The following is a 20,192-nucleotide window of genomic DNA, read 5'->3' on the forward strand; positions in this document are numbered from 1 at the left end:
GGATTTTAGTTGGAACTTTAAAGAAATCAGGGAAATTCATAAATGAAATTGAGGAGGAAGAGCATTCCAGGCATAGGAGATGGTCAGAAAAAATTCCTTGAGCCAAGTAATGGAGTATCTTGTTTGTAGAACTGTTGGAAAGCCACTGTCATTGGATGGAAGACTACCTGTTGAGGAATAAGGTGTAAGATGACTGCAAAGGTAGGAAGGTGCTATGTTTTGAAGGGATTTGAATGCCAAACAAAGCATCTTATATTTGATACTGGAGGGAATAGGGAGCTACTGGAGTTTATTGAGGAGGGGAGGAGTATGACATAGTTGGACCTACACTTTAGGAAAACTACTTTCATGACTGAATGGAGGATGGATTGGAATGGAGAGAGACTTGAGGTACAGACTGGCCAGCAGGCTATAGTAATAATCCGGTTGTCAGGTGATGAGAACCCGTACCCAGATGAGTCTCAGAGGAGAAAATGGAACATATATGAGAAATGGTGCAGTGATGAAATTGACTGACCTTGGCAATATCTTCGATATGGAAAGTGAGAGATATATCCTCGAAATTGCTGCCTAACCCTAAATATCTCCTTAAGTAAAGATCATGTGACTTCCCTACTCAAACAAATCCAGTGCCTCCCTGTTCTTTCTAGGGTCAAATATCAACTTCTCTGTTTAGCTTTCAAAACTCTTTATAACCTTGTTCCAATCTATCTTTCCAGCCTACTTGAACATTACTCCCTATCCTGTACTCTGTGATCCAGCCAAATTGGCTTTCTCTCTCTTTCTTACAAAACATGCTCCATATTCCATGTCCATCCATTTGCACAGACCATTCCCTGTGCCTGGAATGAACTTGCTTTTCACCTCTCCCTCCCAGAATCCCTCTTTTTCTTCAAAATGTAGATCAAGCATAGCTTTCTACATAGAGGCTTTCCAAATCCCACAATTGTTTGTACCCTCCTTTGCAAATTACCTTCTACTTTGCATTTTTATATTCACTCTCCTTTTATTTATTCTGTATATACTCACATGTGTATTTGTTGTTTTCCCATTTGTTTTAAGTGCCCTGGATATAAGGATTGTTTCATTTATTTCATTTGTATCTCTAGCATCTAGCACAATGTTTGGCAGACAGTAGGCACTTGAGAAATATCTGTTGATCTATTGAAATCAGTGTAAGTGGTGGAAGAAAAACTTAAATGATCACATTTTTCATTTAGATCAAATTACTTAGGATTCAATGCATGGATATTTTAGGTATCATCTGCTTAGGAGGTATCATAATCACAGAGCAATTAAAGATCAATAAAGCACATGGGAAAAGTCTGGGATAAATCAGCACCAACAATTTCTGTTGGTTTTCTGACTACAAAAGCAAGAAATCATTGTTTCAACAGTTTTTAAATTTTGTTTTCCATTGATTTTGAAATCTTTGTATCCCTTCAAGTTTATGTTCAAGAGTCACTTTCTTCATGAAGTGTCCTTTGATTTTCCTTAGTTGTTAGTACTCTCTCCCTCCCAAATTTCCCTTGTCCATTTATTTGGGTACATTTTGTAATCCTCAATAGAATTTAAGGTTCTTGAGGGAAGGAATAATTATAATTGTGGCTTGGTATTCTCCAGCACTGAGTGCATCTTTCATATGGTAGGCATTTAAAAAGCACTTGTTAAAATACATTGTTGTTGAAGACTGTAGAAGAGGTATAACTTTAGAATTACGACACTTTAAAATTTCTTCCTCTTTGAACCCATTTTACAAAGATCACATATCAAGTAACTGATTGTCATTGCAAGTAATCTTCTTTAGAGAAATGAAATGCAAATTAAAACAACTATGAGGTACCACCTCACACCTATCAGAATAGCCAATATAACAGAAAAGGAAAATGATAAATGTTGGAGAAGATGTGGGAAAATTGGAACACCAATGCTTTGACCCAACAATGTCACTACAGGGTCTATATCACAAAGAGACCATGAAAAATGAAAGAAGACCCACATGCACAAAAATATTTATAGCAGCTCTTTTTGTGGTGGCAAAGAATTGAAAATTGGGGGGATGCCCATTAATTGGGGAATGACTGAACAAGTTGTATATGAATGTAATGGAATATTATTGTGCTATAAAACCTGACAAGACTTAGATGAACTAATGTTGAGTGAAGTGAGCACAACCAGGAGAACACTGTACATAGTAACAGCAACTTTGTGAAACGTTCAACTTTGATAGACTTATCTCTTCTCAGCAATACAATGAGACAATTACAAAAGGCTCATGATGGAAAATGCTAAGATTGAAGCACAGTATTTTCTCTCTTTTTGTTTTTTCTTTCTCGTGGTTTTTCCCTTTTGTGCTGACTCTTCTTTCACAACATGACTAATATGAAAATATGTTTAATATGATTGCATATGTATGGCCTATATCAGATTGCTTGATGTCTTGGGGAGGCAGTAGTAGGAAGGAGAAAAAATTTACAACTCAAAATCTTATAGGAGTGAATGTTGAAAACTAAAAATAAATAAAATAGACTTCTTGGGAAACTATGAAAGGATTCCAGCGATGAATTCTATTACTCAAACAAAGATGAGAATTCCTCTTTGGAAACTCCCTTCAGAGTTATTTCATGAACCCATCTAGAAAAGTCAGTTTTCTTACTTTATATTATTACTTATAGTTATTTAGAACCTGCCAGACTAGTATTTCCAGCTGGTCCACACATCCCATTCACCAGAGTTGACTCTTAGTATATTTTGTTAATTCCCCAAACAATTCATGCTAAAAGGAGCAAGACTTGCCACCACTGAGTATACCAGAAAAAAGTGTTCTAGGCTCTGAAGAATATTCCAAAAGAGAAGGTTCAAAAATGTCTTGACCAATGGGAACATCATTGAAAGATGCTTAGTGGACGCAGTGGAGAAGTGCCTTTCAGGAGGAAGGAACTATATGTACAGAAATAAAGGGTGAAGCACGTTTAGGATAAATTCTAGAAAAAATGAATAAGCTATTCTGGTTTTGTTGCTCAGTCATTTTTCAGTCATATTTAATCTCTGTGTCCCCATTTGGGGTATTCTTGGCAAAGATACGGCAATGGTTTGCCAATTCCTTCTCCAGCTAATTTTACAGATGAGGAAACTGAGGCAAACAGGGTTAAATTAGTTGCCCAGGATCACACAGCTAGTAAATGTCTGAGGCTAGATTTGAACTCACAAAGATGAATCTTTTGACTCCAGGATATTCTGTTTTTAAACTTATTAATCAATAAAAATCAGTGGTTTTTTTCTTCATTTCAACTTCCTTCCTATTGGGGAAAAAAAGAAAAAGAAAATTCTTGTAATAAATATGCACAGTCAAGCAAAATGATGAATAATCTATCCTGAGTCAAGTAGAGGGTATGAATTGGGAATGAGTGGGAGTTAAAGCTCCAAATGCTTTTTCAAATATCCAGGCAGGCAACCTGAATTTTAGTCAATAAGCAAGAGGGAGACATTGAAAGTTCTGGATCAAACCTGCGCCATAAGAAGATTACGTTGACAGACTTGTGTAAGATCAATTAGAGATGAGGCAGAGAGAACAGTTGAGGAGCCACTACAATAGTTCATCGAGAGGTTAAATGAACTTTAATGACCTAAATGAAAGTGTGACAGGGAGCATGGAAATAAAATGACAGAGAGGTAAAATTGACATTATCTGGCTGGATGCACCCATAGTCTACTGCTGAAACCATTCAGTTAGTTTGTCAGCAAACATTTATTAAGTGCCTTCTATGTGTCAGGCACTATGCTAAACTCTTGGGATATAAAGAAAGGCAAAAGACAGACGCTACCGTAGAGGAGTTAATTGTCTAATATAGTAATGATGATTCTTCAAATAGAAGGAGATAGAAAAAAATAACACTTTTTCTTTAGCTTTGTACTTACAGGATTATGTATTTTTTTTTACTTCTCTCTCTCTCTAACAAAGAAATTAACACTATCCCTATAATTACAAAGCCAAGAATATTTTAAGAGTTGCATTCTCTAAAAATTACTCTGAAGATACCTGGATTTTCTAGGATGATCTTGAGCTATTTTATAATAGAAAATGCAATCAGAGGCCTACAGAAATGTATTGGGATTTCAAGTGTGAATTGTTGAGGTTAGGAATACAATTCAGATTCATCCCAGATGAGGTCTCCTGGGAAAGGGTTTGGAAGTCAGTGCTGTATTTATTGAAACTTGATCAACCATCTTAGCATGTATGCTAAAGAGCAAAGATGATTCTGTCAACACTTCCCTTGGAGCAAAATGAAGGAGTCTCTTTTGAGGCAGTATAATGTAGTGGAAAGTATTTGGATTTGGACTCAGCATACCTGGGTTCAAATGCTGGCAAAGCTACTTACCCTGGATGAAATACTGAGGGATTCACTTTACTCTCCCTGAGCCTTAGCTCCTGTAAAATGAAAGGGGGACTAAAGGACCACTAAGGTCTCTTCCAAATCCAAATATATGATCCCATGCTATTGTAACCCTGCGAATTGAATCCTCAGGTCCTTGGCATGGCCAATACCTATCTGTTACAGACTCTTTCTACCTAATTATCATGAGATGATATGATTCAAAAATTAAAAGACACATGAAACTAGGCACATGCTTCCATGCTGGATACTCATACATGCAAATACATTCTAACGGTTCTTTGCTCCGGACTTGAAATGATTGCAGAAATGGATGTCTGCTTTGGAGGAAAAACAAAAACAAGTATACTAAAACAATAGCTAATAAGATTTTATTAAATCAGTGAAAGAAGGTGATTTGAGAGATATCCTTCATGAGCTCTCATGAATACAGCCTCCTAGAACTAAAAAAGCAAAAGAACACTAGTTTCCTTCCCATCTTTAAAGACTGGTAAAAACATCCTTGCTAGGATTTTCCCTTTGGAGGAACAAGGATACTAATAATTCTTCACTTTTCCTGATACCCAGCATTTTCCATATCTCAATAAGTAGTCTACATATTCCTTCTAGAAACCAAAATTTATGGCCTGGAATTTATCAGTTGTTGGAGCACAGAATGGCCATATATGGTATTGGGATGCATGTTGAATTAGAAGTCCATAGGAGTCAAGGGGCATCAGATCTAGGTTCTAACTTGTGCTCTGCCAATTGCTACCTTGACTTGACAAGTCATTTTCCCTTTTTAGACCTCAGTTGTCTCATCCATAAGGAGCTTAACATATAAGCCAGTTAACAAGTATTTATTAAATGCTATTTGTGTTCTTGGCACTTGAGATGAAAAGTAAAAAAAAAACTTCTTAACGGTACCCACCCTCTGGAGTTTATGTTATAATTTGGGGATACAACACGTTTGCAGACAAGTAAATAGAGAATATGTATGAAATACATACACAGTGATTGAGTGTGGGATGGGAATTAAAAACTGTGAGAATCAGGGAAGGTTGAAAGGAGTCAGGGGTTCTAAGAAATGGAATTGAAGAGGGAGGACATTCCAGACATTGGAGAGAGTCTGTGCAGAGTCATGGAGATAGGAAATAATATGATGTATTTGGGTTACTGATTTATGTCAGCTTGTCTGGAGCATAGAGTATGTGAAGAAGGAAGAGGAGGCAGGGGAGGTTAATGTGTAATTAGTCTGGAAGGGTAACTTGGACTTGAAATGCCAAACAGAGGTTTTTGTACATTTTTCTAAAGGCAAAGGGGAACCACAACCTTTTTGAGCAGAGGGCTGATATAATCATATCTGCACTTTAGGAATATCAATTCTGAGGCTGTATGGAAGGATCGGTTAGAGAGGGGACAGATTAAATTCAGGGAGGGTATTTCAACAGTCCAGGTGAGAGGTGATGGTCTACTTTGAGAGTTCTTAACCTGGAAGATTTAAGGAAATCTATAAACTTAGATAGGGAAAAAAATTTCTTCATTATTTTCACTAACCTCTAATGGAAAATTTAGTATTTCCTTCAATTATTTAAAAACATTATTGTGAAAATGACCCATAGGTTTCACCAAATTATTAACAAAAAATGTTAAGAATCCTGGGGCTTGGATAATCCAGTTTTACTATCTTACGATTCTTGATGCACACAGGAGCAGTATTATTTTCTTTTCAAATCTTTCATTAAAAAAAAAAGATGAAGCCTTCTTATCTTTCCTAGTTTGGAGAGACAGGGGCTACTGATGGATTGGATCTTACTACTAATGGCATATGTTATAAGTAAGTCCCACACTGGGGCTCAATGCACTTCCAGCTGAGTGATAAATAGATCTATCTAGCTATAGCACAGTATATCCACTAGAGTATCTCTCTTTTCTCAAGGTTACATAAATCCAACAGTGAAGTAGGGATTATGTGGATTCTTCCACTAAACCATCCCAAACTTCTTTGGGAGATAGTGGTCTACACATTACTGGAGATCTTCCAACAGAGGACGGATGACAACTTAACATTGATACTGAAGAGGGAATTCCTGTGTGGGTTGAAATGTATGACCTCTTAAGTCTCATACAACTTTCAGATTATGTAATTCTGTGATCTTAGTATTAAGGAAATAGTCATAGGATTATGAATCTAGTGGTCAGCACATCATCCCTATCAATGCCCTGAATTGAGAGATAAGGAAACAGAGGAAACAGGTTTAGGAAAGCCAACTGACTTCAGCAAGTAAGAGGTAGTATGTAGTAGAATTGGGGTTCAATTCTAGGTCTTTTGACTCCTAGTTAAAGCTCTTTCCATTATATGATACTGTATTCCTATTCTTGGAGAAGTTAAAGGAATTTATGCACAATACTTATCATGATGACAATTCTCAAATCTACCTATCCTGCTGTAACTTCTCTTTTGAACTCTGATTCTGAATTTCCAATTGCCTTTCAGACATCTCAAACTGGATGGGCAGTAGACAACTTAAACCCAGTGTGTCTGAGACAGAGCTCACTCTTTCTCCCCCAAACCCTTCCCACTTATTATCTTCCCAGTTACTGAGCAGCTAGGTGGCACAGTGGATAGAACTCTAGGCCTCAATTCAGAAAGACCTGAGTTCAAATCTAGCCTCAGACATTTATCAGCTATGTAACCCTGGGCACATCACCAACCCTATTTGCCTCATTTTCCTCATCTATAAAATGAGCTGGAGAAGGAAATGGCAAACCACTCCAATATCTTTGCAAGGAAAATTCCAAATGGAGTCACAAAGAGTTGGACATGACTGAAACAACTAAACAACAACAATTATAGGAGAGGATACCACCAACCTCTTTGTCCCTTAGGTTTGCAACCTAGGAGTCATCTTGGACTTCTCACTTTCTCTGCCCACCCCCTTCCCCCATATCCAATCTGTTGCCAAGGGCCTGTCGACTTCACCTTTGTAATGTCTCTCCAGTAAGTCCCCTTCTCTCTTTGACACGACAACCATTTTAGGGTAGGCCCTTATCACCTGACATCTGGGTTACTGCAACAGTGTGTTGGTGGAACTATCTACCTCAAATCTGCTTGTACTCTAATCAGTCTTCCATTCAGTACTAAAGTGATTTTCCCAAAGCACAGGTCCAACCATGTTATCCCCCAAATCCCATGCCACTAATAAACCACAATGGCGTCCTATTGATTCCAGGATCAAATACAAGAATCTTCTATTTGGCATTCAAAGCCCTTGATAACCTATCATTCCCCCCTCCCCCCCCAAAAAAATCCCTCTCCCTTTCCAGTCTTCTCACATCTTACAATCTGCTACAGAATCTTTGATCCAGTGACCCTGGTTTCCAGGCTGTGACACTAACAAGTCACTCCATTTCTCTGCTCCTGGAATTTCTCTGGCTGTCCCCCATTTCTGGAGTGTTCTACCTTCTATCTCTACCTCCTGCCTTCTCTACCTTCTTTTGTTATTGATGTTCAGTTGTGGTTGTTTTTTACTCTTTCTTGGTAAAGATACTGGAGTGGTTTGCTTTTTCCTTCTCCAGCTCATTTTATAGATGACGAGTTGAGGCACACAGGATTAAGTGACTTGCTGAAAGTCTCACAGCTGCTAAATGTCTGAGGGCAAATTTGAACTCAGGAAGATGAGTCTTCCTGATTCCAGTCCAGTACTCTATGCACTGTGCCACCTAGCCACCCTTGGCTTCTTTAAATCCCAACTAATACTCCATCTTCTGCAGGAATATGTCTCCAGTCCCTTTTAGTGCCTCCTGTCTCTTATTTGCTTCCTATTTATCACATATACACACATATACACATGTACATATACACATAGAAAGAGAAAGATTATTTATACATTTTTTTTTGCAGCTTACTACATTTGTAGCTTGCTAATTTATTTCCTATTCATCCTACATGTAGTTGGTTTGTACATATCTCCACCATTAGCTTGTAAGGTCCTTAAGGGCAGGGACCACCTTTTCCCTCTTTTAATATCTCTTGGCTTAGCACTGTGCTCGGCACAAAATAGGTCCTCAATAAATGTTTATTGACTGGCATGGATGTAAGGGATTGAGAATTCACTACATAGAAATACTCCCCATTTCTGGGCGTCCATTAAACTAAGGGGGTTGGATTAAATAAACTTCAAAGTCACTTCTTACTCTCATTCCTAGGGTCCTATTATTGTTCTGATCAGTGAACTGGACAATGCATACATTGACACAGGTACAACCAGAAAGTCATGTTACCCTTTGGTTAGTTTTTATTTGATTGGTTAATTTTTATTTGATTGACTTTTTGTCTGTTACAGAGGTGTATTATTTTGTAGTCAATAGGGGATAAACCTTGGTTTGAGGAAGACTTTGGTTCAAATGTTGCCTCTGATCTATTGTGGCTGAGTGTCCATGGGTACTCAACTATTCCATTCCCCAAGCAACTTCAAGATGCTAAGTTGTCCAGAAAGCATTGATAGAAACACCAAAAATTCTGCACAATGATGAAATCAATAGTCTGTACTTTATAAAAATCTCTTTTATATGAAAACCTGCCCATCTGCTTTTAAAATAAAATAAACTTTTAAAAAATATTTACTTATTTATTTTCAGATTTCAACATTCATTTCCACAAAATTTTTAGTTCCAATTTTTCTCCCCATCTCTCCCCTCCCCCCATCCCAAAATACCTTGTATTCTGATTACCACTTCCCTCAATGTATCCTCCCTTCTATCACACCCAACTCTTCCCTTATCCTCATCTTTTCTCTTTTCTTTTAGGGCAAGATAAATTTCTATATCCCACTACCTGTATTTCTTATTTCCCAGTTATGCAATAATAATTCTCAATATTCATTTCTACTACTTTGAATTCCAACTTCTCCCTCTCCCTTCCTCCCTCCCCATCCCCACTGAGAAGGCAAGCAATTCAATACAGGCTACATATGTGTCGTTTTGCAAAAGACTTCCATAATAGTCATATTGTGTAAGACTAACTATATTGCCCTCCATCCTACCCTGTGCTCCGTTTTTTTTCTGTTGTCTCGTTTGACCTTGTCTCTTATCAAAAGTGTTTACTTCTAGTAGTTTACTTCTAGTTACTCCCTTTTCCCATTTCCCTTCATTTCTATCATCCTCCTCATTCCATGTGTTCCCTTCTCCCCTACTTTCCTATAGTGTAAGATAGATTTTTTCATACCAAATTTAGTGAGCATGTTATTCTCTCCTTAAGCAATATGTGAAGAGAGTAAGCTTCACTTTTCCCCTCTCACCTCCTCCCTTTTCTCCTGCATTGAACAAGATTTTTATTATCTCTTTTTTGAGTGATAGCCTGCCCCATTCCATTTCTCCTTTTTTCCTCCCAGTATTTTCCTCTCTCATTCTTTAATTTAATTTAATTTTTTATGGATATCATCTCTTCTGATTCAATTCAACCTCTATTCTCTGTCTATGTGTGTGTGTGTGTGTGTGTGTGTGTGTGTGTGTGTGTATAATCCCTCCACCTACCCAAATACTGAGAAAAGTCTCAAGAGTTACAAATATTATCTTTCCATGTAGGAATGTAAACAGTTCAGCTTTAGAAAGTCCTTTATGATGTCTCTTTCCTGTTTACTTTTTCATGCTTCTCTTGATTTTTGTGTTTGAAAGTCAAATTTTTATTCAGTTCTGTTCTTTTCATCATGAATACATGAAAGTCCTCTATATCATTGAATAACTATTTATTCCCTTGAAGTATTACACTCAGTTTTGCTAGGTAGCTGATTCTTGGTTTTAATCCCAGTTCCTTTGACTTCTGGAATATCCTGTTCCAAGCCCTTCAATCCCTTAATGTAGAAATTGCCAGATCCTGTGTTATCCTGATTATATTTCCACAATACTCAAATTGTTTCTTTCTAGCTGCTTGCAATATTTTCTCTTTGACCTGGGAACTCTGAAGATTGGCCACAATATTCCTAAGAGTTTCTCTTTCTGAATCTCTTTCAAGAGGTGATTGGTTGATTCTTTCAATATTTATTTTGCCCTCTGGTTCTAGAATATCAGGGCAGTTTTCCTTGATAGTTTCATGGAAGATAATGTCCAGGCTCTTTTTTTGAACATGATTTTCAGGTAGTCCCATAATTTTAAAATTGTCTCTCCTGGATCTATTTTCCAGGTCAGTTGTTTTTTTCAATGAGATGTTACACATTATCTTCTATTTTTTCAATCTTTTGGTTTTGTTTTCTAACTTCTTGGTTCATCTCATAGTCATTAGCTTCCCGGAGCTCCACTCTCTCTTTTAAAGAACCATTTTGTTCACTGAGCTTTGGAACCTCCTTTTCCATTTGGCTAATTCTGCTTTTGAAAGCCTTCTTCTCCTCATTGGCTTTTTGGACCTCTTTTTCCAATTGAGTTAGCCTATTTTTAAAGGTGTTATTTTTCTCAGCATTTTTTTGGTTCTCTTTTATCAAGCTGCTGACTAGCTTTTCAAGCTCTTCTATGGCCTGGGCCCATTTCATATTCATTTTGGAGGTATTGGAGGCAGAAGCCTTGACTTCCTCTGATAGTATGCCTTGTTCTTCCTCATCTGAAAGGATGGAAGGAGACACCTCTTCACCAAAAAAGTAACCTTCTATTTTCTTATTTTTTCTCCCTTTTTGGGCATTTCCCCAGCCAGTTACTTGACTTCTGAATCTTTTGTCAAGAGGAGAGTCGTAGTGCTCCTCCTCCCCCCAGTACTGTGCTCAAGGCTGAGATTTAGATCAGCTGCTCAATTCCTCCAGTGGTTTTGGGTGGGAGCAGGCCACCACTGATGGCTGAGGTTCAGATGAGCTGCTCAATTCCCCCAAAAGCTTTAAGCTGAGCTTCCTGGACAGTGGACCCAGGCTGTTCCTGTGGCCTGCGTAGCCACCCGCTGCCCACTGCTGCCACCACTGTCTCTACCACCACCTGGGGCCAGAGCTGGGGGGATCCCACTCTTTTTTTGCCCAGCTCGGAAAGCCCTCCCACACTGACCTTTGGAGCTTTCTTTATCACTTGTGGGTTGAGGGATCTGGGACCCTCCCTGCTGGGAATTCTGCCCCAGAGGTCTGTTCAGGTCCTGTTCCTCCCAGTGCTAAGTGGCCAAGGCTGGACTCTGTTCTGCTCAGCATTCCATGAGATAGACCTTTCCTGTTTGCCTTCCAGGTTACCTTTGGCTGGACTCCTCTTTCACTCTGTTGTTCTGTGGCTTCTGCGGCTCTAGAATTTGTTAAGAGTCATTTTTTACAGGTATTTTGTGGACTGTGGGGGAAGTGCTAGGGTATATGCATTTTTCTACTCTGCCATCTTGGCTCTGCTCGCCTTTTATAGAATAAAGAAAAAAAATAACAAAATAAGCAAAAAAGTCCCACCATGTCATTTACAACATCAATGAAGAACACATTCATCTTTCCTGAGTATTTCCAATCAGTCTTTTGTCCAGTTTCCCCTGGAAGAGAAAAAAAAATGTATTTGTGGTTGCAGAGAAACAAACCTTCTCTACCTTTTGGTATAAACTTTTCTTTCAGTTCCACATTTGAAACAAACAAAAAACTAAACTAAAAAAAACACAACACAAATCCTTGAATCTATTTGATGAACATGGAGCTAATTGTATAATTCATAGTCTGAAATAGCCAAGTGCCTAATTTCTTATTTCAGGAGATGGTGAAAGAGTGAGGTTTTCCTTTTCTTCATTTTTCTAGACTATCCCAGTTTCCAGTGTCGATGATTGCCATAGCAATTAGGATGAAATTTCCTTTCAACTCAGTCTGATTTAATGACAGAGATTTAATGATTTGGGGAAGGGAAGAGTCAAGATGCCACATTGTGTTTTGTGACCCCTCTGGTCTCTGAGCTAACTTGGTTGAAAGGACTATGTCTACAAAGAAGTCTTACACTCATCCTCTTTTCTCCAAAGGAAAGGTCCCCATTCATCTTTCTTTCTCTCACTCCTGTATTTGCAAGACTCTAAAGCTGCTATTTGTTTACTCTAAGAATTGGATTGTGAAGTCCTGTATCCAGGGCAAAATGATTTCACATTGGTCAACATTATTTCCTTTGGATATACATGACTTTTGTAAGGAAAAAACACAAATCTGGAGAGCAATGGAGACAGAAAGACTGGCCCACTAGTCTAAATATAAGAACAAAAAGGAGAGCTGAGTGTGAGAACTCACAGATCCTTCTCCAGGCTGCTAATTTGCAAGCAATAAGGGTATTCAGAAAACAGAGAGGTTGTCAAGCAACACCAAAGACATTTCTTTTCTTTTTTCCACAAATTCTTTGGAACCAAAATTCTTTCTATTTGTCCACACTATTAACCTACTAATCCCTAACTTACTTTCACTACCTAAATTCCCAGTTTACTCCCAATAATTGCAACTGCCTCCAGAATGAGATAGGTCAGTTCTTCTGTAACCTGACATGCTCGACATATTCATTCCTAAAATTCACAGTGCTATGCAAAATTGTGCAATAAAAACCATAAGGGGGGCAGAGTCAAGATAGCGGAGTAGAAGGAAAAGATGTAAGAGCTCTCCCCCCACAGCTCATAAAATACTTGTAAAAAAAAGACTCTAAATAAATTCTGGAGTAGCAGAAGCCACAAAACAACAGAGTGAAAGAGATTTACAATCCAAGGCAGCCTGAAAGGCCGACAGGAAAGGTCTACACACCAGACTCAGAGTGGAGTGCAGCCTGTGGCAGGGAAAGGACCAGAGCAGGTTGGGGCACAGAATCCCTGACAGCAGATGTGGTTCCCAGATCCCTCAACCCACAAATGCCAGAGACAGTTTCAAAGGTCAGTAAGAAAGCTCTTTTACTTGGGTCTTTCACAGGGTCCTCCTGCTCTAGCCTCAGTCCCAGGCAACCCCAGGTGACCCCAGGCAGTGGCAGCATTCATTTTTAGAGCCCTAAGCCTAAAGCCCCCAAGAGGTCTGAGCTGCTGATCTGGATCTCAGCCCTGAGTGGCGGCTCTGGGCTGAAGAGGAACACTGGCCTGGTGGAGCTGGTGGAGGTTCTGGAGAGGGAATTCTACTTGCAGACCCTAGGTAAGAAAGCTTGCAGTAGGTCCTAGAGCAGAGGACAGGCCAGGAGAGGTGTAAACTCCTCTCCCTTGATTGTGCAACTGTGAAGGAACTGAGAACTTACATGGCCTCAGAGTATACTCTCATCTTGACAAAGGACTTAACCTCAAGCAACTAGCTAGGAAAATGCCCCAAAAAGGGGAAAAAATAAGACTATAGAAGGTTACTTTTTTGGTGAACAGGTATTTTCTTCCATCCTTTCAGATGAGGAAGAACAATGCATACCATCAGAGGAAGATCTAAAAGTAAAGGCTTCTGCATCCAAAACCTCCTAAATAAATATGCAATGGTCTCAGGCCTTGGAAGAGCTCAAAAAATATTTTGAAAATCAAGTAAGAGAGGTGGAGGAAAAATTGGGAAGAGAAATGAGAGAGACACAAGAAAGTCATGAAAAGTGAGTCAACAACTTGCTAAAGAGGCCCAAAAATTGCTGAAGAAAATACCTATAAAAATAGACTAACCCAAATGGCAAAAGAGGCCCAGAAAACCAATGAGGAGAAGAATGCTTTAAAAGGCAGAATTAACCAAGTGGAAAAAGGAGGTTCAAAAGCTCACTGAAGAAAATAGTTCTTTAAAAATTAGAATGGAGTAGATGGAAGCTAATGACTTTATGAGAAACCAAGACATTACGAAACAAAGCCAAAAGAATGAAAAAATGGAAGAGAATGTGAAATATCTCATTGGAAAAACAAGTGACCTGGAAAACAGATCCAGGAGAGATAATTTAAAAATTCTGGGGCTACCTGAAAACGATGATCAAGAAGAAAAAGCCTAGACATCATCTTTCATGAAATTATTAAGGAAAACTGCCCTGATATTCTAGAACCAGATGGTAAAATAAATATTGAAAGAATTCACAGATCACCTCCTGAAAGAGATTAAAAAAAAAAACTCCTAGGAATATTGTAGCCAAATTCTAGAGTTCCTAGGTCAAGGAGAAAATATTGCAAGCAGCCAGAAAGAAATAATTTGAGTATTGTGGAAATATAATCAGGATAGCACAAGATCTAGCAACTTCTACATTAAGGGACTGAAGGGCTTGGAATAGGATATTCCAGAAGTCAAGTGAACTAGGATTAAAACTAAGAATTACCCAGCAAAACTGCGTATCATACTTCAGGGGAAAAATGAGCATTGAGTGAAATAGAGAACTTTCAAGCATTCTTGATGAGAAGACCAGAGCTGAATACAAAATATGACTTTCAAATACAAGAATCAAGAGAAGCATGTAAAGGTAAACAGGAAAGAACTCATAAAGGACTTTCTAAAGCTGAAGTGTTTACATTCCTACATGGAAAAACAATATTTGTAACTCTTGAAACTTTTTTCAGTATTTGGGTAGGTGGAAGGATTATACATGCACGCACACACACACACAGAGGGCACAGGGTCAGTTGAATAGGAAGGGATGATATCTAAAAAAATAAAATTAAGGGATGGGAGAGGAGTATATTGCAAGGAGAAAGGGAGAAATGGAATAGGGCAAATTATCTCTCATAAAAGAGGCAAGAAAAAGCTTTTTCAATGGAGGGGAAAAGGAGAGGAGGTGAGAGGGAGAAAGTGAAACTTACTCTCAACCCATCTGCCTTAAGGAGGGAATAATATGCACACTCAATTTGATATGAAAATCTATCTTACACTATAGGAAATTAGGGGAGAAAGGGATAAATGCGGTGGGGAGATGATAGAAGGGTGGGCAAATGAGAGGAGGGAATAATTAGAAGTAAACACTTTAGGGAAAGGACGAAGTCTAAAGAGAGAATAGAATAAATTGGGGGCAGGATAGAATGGAGGGAAATATAGTTAGTCTTTTACAAAATGAGTATTATGGAAGTCTTTAGTAAAACTACACATATATAGCATATATTGAATTGCTTGCCTTCTCAGTGGAGATGGGTGGGGAGGGAGGAAAGAAAAGAAGTTGGAACTCAAAGTTTAAGGAATGAATGTTGAGAATTGTTTTTACATGCAACTGGGAAATAAGAAATGCAGGTAATGGGGTATAGAAATCTATCTTGCCCTATAAGAGAAGAGAGAAGATGGGGATAAGGGAAAGGAGGGGTGTGATAGAAGGGAGGGCGGATTGGGGGGAGGGGCAATAAGAATGCATGGTGTTTTGGGGTGGGGAGGGGAGAGATGGACAGAAAATTTGGAACTCAAAATCTTATGGAAATGAATGTTGAAAACTAAAAATAAATGAATAAATTTAATAAAAAATGAGAAAATAAAAGCTAAAAAAAAAAAGAAATGGCAAACCTAAGGAACAGAAAAAAAAAACATAAAGCTTATGGGGAAAATGAGACTGGGAGAAACAATACTAAAAATGTGTCAGTGACATATGAAAAAGATAGGAATTTAATACAAATGATGTTAAAGTTTCATACATGTTAAATTGTTAAGAAATACATAAATATGCTGCAATATAAATAATGGTATTCATAGGGCTCAGGCTGTGTCTTGGCCTGCAAGATGGCAAAGTTTACAGCTATGGAGAGAGAGCAGCCTCAACTCTGGGATTTGGGGGACTGGGACTGCAGTCCTAGGAAAAGGTGGAGAGGGATGGAATGCATGGGTACCGGCCAGTTTTCCTCTGCCAACAGGTCCTACAATAAATATACCTTATTTTGAAAAAAGGCTTGAAGTTTGCTTGTGGAAGTGGGCATCAATAGGGTTACAGTTCACGAATTAATGTGAAGCAGCACGGTTTTTTGTGTTCTTGCTGTTTCTCTCTGGTGAAATCACGTGTAAACAAATTTGAAATTCAAGGTATGTTCAAATTGCTCCCTCGTGTAGCAGTTGCATTGGGACAAATCCAAATTTTCAAAACAAATGCTATAGCAGAACTGATTCCAAAAACTTCTAATTGGATTCAATTAAACAAGCATTTATTAAGCCCCTATTTCAAGGCAGAAGCACTGGGGCAGAGTGGCTAGAGTCTTCAGAATTAGGAAAACCTGAGATCAAGTCCCATCTCTGACTCAGTCTGGTTTTGTGATAGAATGAGTGTCACTTAATTATTTAATACCCCAGGAACTTTTCTAAAGCCTCAAGTTATAGATATATTGCCTATCAGCATCTATGGAGAGGGATTCCAGACTGGAATTTCTTATCACCAAATTAAAGAAAATAAAATTCTACATAGTATACAAAATACCACGATGCATAATTAAAACAAGATACATTTTTTCATTCTTCAGTCAAAAATAATGTCTTTTAAATGACCTAGGATACTGTTAGCTCTTCTTTTCCCCAAAAGATTAGAAGCCCTGTGAGAGCAAGCTGTGCTTTACCAGTTATAACCTTATAACTTCAAATGCACTTGGAAACTTTATGACTTGCAAGAGATTCCTGGTTAAGCTTCACATGTTCCATTTTCTCTATCACATTTCTTAAACATCACGTCCTAGCACAGTTCCTAACACACAATAGGTATTTGACTCATGGTTGTTCATTTATCTCTTGATTAGAAAGGCGATCATAGGCTCATGCAATTGTGGTTGCTGAGAAAGATCTTCTGCTTCTTCAGAGGTCTTCTGCTCCAGTTCTCTTATTTTACAGATGTGAAAATGAGAAACAGAAACTAAGCAACTTTTGCACTGCTGCACAGGTTGTCAGTGACAGAGAAAGAATTTGAACCCAGTTCCTCTGCCTCCAAGTCTAGCAGACCCTACTGCTTCTTCTTTCAAGGGCCACCCAACCTAAGTCTTCCTAACTCTAAATCCAGTACTTTATCTGCTAAAGAAACTTTAACCACAGCCCATTTCTCATATGTGTCCATTTTGTTGTCTGGTCAGATACCTGCCATCCTTGAGCAGACCCTCATCACCTCTCTCCTGGACAATTGCCATAGACTTCTGGGTGGTCTCCTCTGCCTCAAGTCTGCCTCCCTTTCCTTCCTGCCCCACCCCATCTCCTACTCAACTAACAAAGTGGTCTAAAGCACAGGATTGACCATGTTCCTCCCTTCCCCTAATAAATGCCAGTGGCTCCCTATGACCTCTGAATATGATAAAATATATAATAATTATTATAAATGTAAATACATAAATATTATACAATATAGCATATTTTATAATGATATATTACCACTAATTTTAGTAATTAACAATTCATTTAAATTAAATCTTTAATTATTTCCATAATTAGTGTATTAATAGAATATATAACAAATGTTCTATAAAATACAAAAATTGATTTCTTTTAAAGTTCTTTACAATATGCCCTCTTCCTACTATTTCAGTCTTCTTACAAATGACTCCCCTCACCTCAAATCCAGCAATTCAATTATTCTGGTGTATTTTTGATGGTAAATATGCTACTTCATTACCAACTCAGTGCCTTTTCTCTCTATCCTCCATAACTGGAAAGCTTTCCTTATTTGCTTCCTGGCTTCCCTAGCTTCCATCAAGACTCCTTTTAAATTTCACCTTCTGCAGGGGCATTTTCCTGGTCTACCTATAGTATATAGTACCCTCCCTCTGAGAGTACTTTCTATTTGCACTGTATCTTTCATACAGTTTTTTTTCAAGTGTTCTTCCAAATTCAAATGGGAGCTCCTCAAGGACAGAGACTGTTTTTGCTTTTCTTTTCACTCTAGCACTTAACAAATTGTCTAGTATAGAATAAGCATTTGATTGACTGACTAACATGGGGCCGGGGTCACTTTCTTGATGCTGTTTTAGTTGCTCACTCATTGATTCACTGAATAAATGAACAGAAAACATTTATTAAGTGCTTACTATGGGCCAAGCCACTGACATTAGCTCTCTCTCTCTCCCCATCTAGAGACATACGGAGAAGTCTCCATTACCAGGATAGAGACCAAGTTTCCCCTAGAAACCTATTGCACATCCAATTCCAGCTCAGCAGCCATTCAAAAAGACACATAATAAGAAGACCAGAAGGGCAGCTAGGTAGTGCAGTGGACAGTGCACTGGACCTGGAATCAGAAGACTCATCCTCAAGAATTCAAATCTGACCTCAGACACTTATTAGCTGTATGGTGGCATATTTGCCTCAATTTCTTCATCTATAAAATGAGCTGTAGGAGGAAGTGGCAAACCACTCTAGTATCTTTGCCAAGAAAACTCCCAATGGGATCACAAAGAGTTGAACATGAGTGATATGTTTCAACAACAAAAAGAAGACCAGAAATAGTCACAGGATACCTGCACATGCCTGTAATCCAAGTATAATTGCATTATGTAGGGTATTATGCATGTGCTCATAGGGATTAGGATGTCATTGACCAGTTCCCATTTAGAATGGTAACATGGTCAAACCCAAGTTTTGGAAATACTATTTTGGTAGTTGCATGTGGATGATGTTTTAGAGAGGAGAGAAACTGAAAATAGCACTACCAGTGAGAAGGCTGTTAAAATAATTTAGATGAGAGGTGATGAGAGTTAGACCTAGAGTGGAGGCTGCAATGGATATCAAGCAATTTGGAGAATTTACAGATGGGAAAGCTGATGTTCAGAGATTTAGTGACTAGTTCTTTGTCATCAGTCTAGGATGTTTGGGGTGGAGGGTGGGGAAGAATTCTTAGCTAGGTTCCAGTCCTGCTTCCACAATGAAGGAAGAAAAGAGGGAAGGAGGGAAAAAAGAAGAAAGAAGGGAAAGGTGGAGGAAAGAATGGAAGGAAGGAAGGAAGGAAGGAAGGAAGGAAGGAAGGAAGGAAGGAAGGAAGAAATGAAGGAAAGAAGGAAGGGAGAAAGGAAAGAATGAAGTAGGGGGAAGGGGAGAAGGGAGGGAAAGGTGGAGGGAGAGATGAAAGGAAGGAGGAAAAGAAAGATGAAGGAAAGGGAGAAGGGAGGAATGGAGAGAAGGAAAGAAAAAAGAAAGATAGGAATGAAAAAGAGAATGAATGAACTTACTAAGTATTTCCTATGTGCCCAACATGTGCTATGTGCTAAAGTACTGAGGACAGAAATACAAGCAACAGGTAAGATAGTCCCTACCTTCAGGGAAAGATTGGTTGGAAAAGAGAAAGCTAGAACAAGGGCCATACATTTCTCTTGTACTCAACATTCTAAATGTTTGTAATGTATGACCATGCCTCATTACAATTCCCAGAATCTCTCTGAGATAATAATCTTAGATGAATGAAGGTTTTGTATGTTATAAAACTCTTGTAAGAACAATGCTCCAGGTGTCTCATTTCTTCACGGAAATGAGAAGATCAAGAAGCTTAAGTGGCATGAGACAAAATCCAGTGGAAGCCATAAAAAGAAAACTGTAGAGTTCATACATATTTCAAGCATTGTGACTTCCTCTTTCTCACAGCTAAAGCATCACCTGTGCTTTGCATATTTTCAGCTTGGTTTGAAACTTTATTATTTCACAATCAAGTTGCAGATGGCAGCTCAGACTTTACCAGATGAGTCTCTTTGATGGAAAATAAGTGACTCAAGCAGTGGAATTTCTTAAGAAAAATATCTATTTCTAGATAAATGACTATAGCAACTGGATGACAGGTCACAGATTTCCTTCAAGTCATCAAAAAAGATGGAATATCAGGTGGAGGATCCTGAATTGTCTTTTTTTTGCCAAATTTGTGTCTGAATTCTTCAGCAGAGTTTACTGGACTTGGAGTCAAGGGAGGTTTGGGTTTGACTCTTGCCTCCAGAACTTTCCGGTTGTGTAAACATGAGCTGTACTTAACTTCTCAGTTTGACCATTTGTAAAATGTGAACAATATTACTTG

The 20,192-nt window shown here is 38.4% G+C and overlaps 1 long non-coding RNA gene across 1 annotated transcript in view; it reads right to left on the minus strand.

The window, feature by feature from the left end:
* Positions 1–8,648: 8,648 nt before the first annotated feature.
* LOC140528694 (uncharacterized) overlaps positions 8,649–20,192 on the minus strand; it is a 41,840-nt gene continuing 30,296 nt past the window's right edge. Inside the window, exon 2 of the long non-coding RNA XR_011975270.1 lies at positions 8,649–11,847. This is a non-coding gene — a long non-coding RNA (uncharacterized lncRNA). The remainder of the gene's footprint in view (positions 11,848–20,192) is intronic.

Source organism: Notamacropus eugenii, chromosome 2 (assembly GCF_028372415.1).
Source record: "Notamacropus eugenii isolate mMacEug1 chromosome 2, mMacEug1.pri_v2, whole genome shotgun sequence".
NCBI lineage: Eukaryota > Metazoa > Chordata > Mammalia > Diprotodontia > Macropodidae > Notamacropus > Notamacropus eugenii.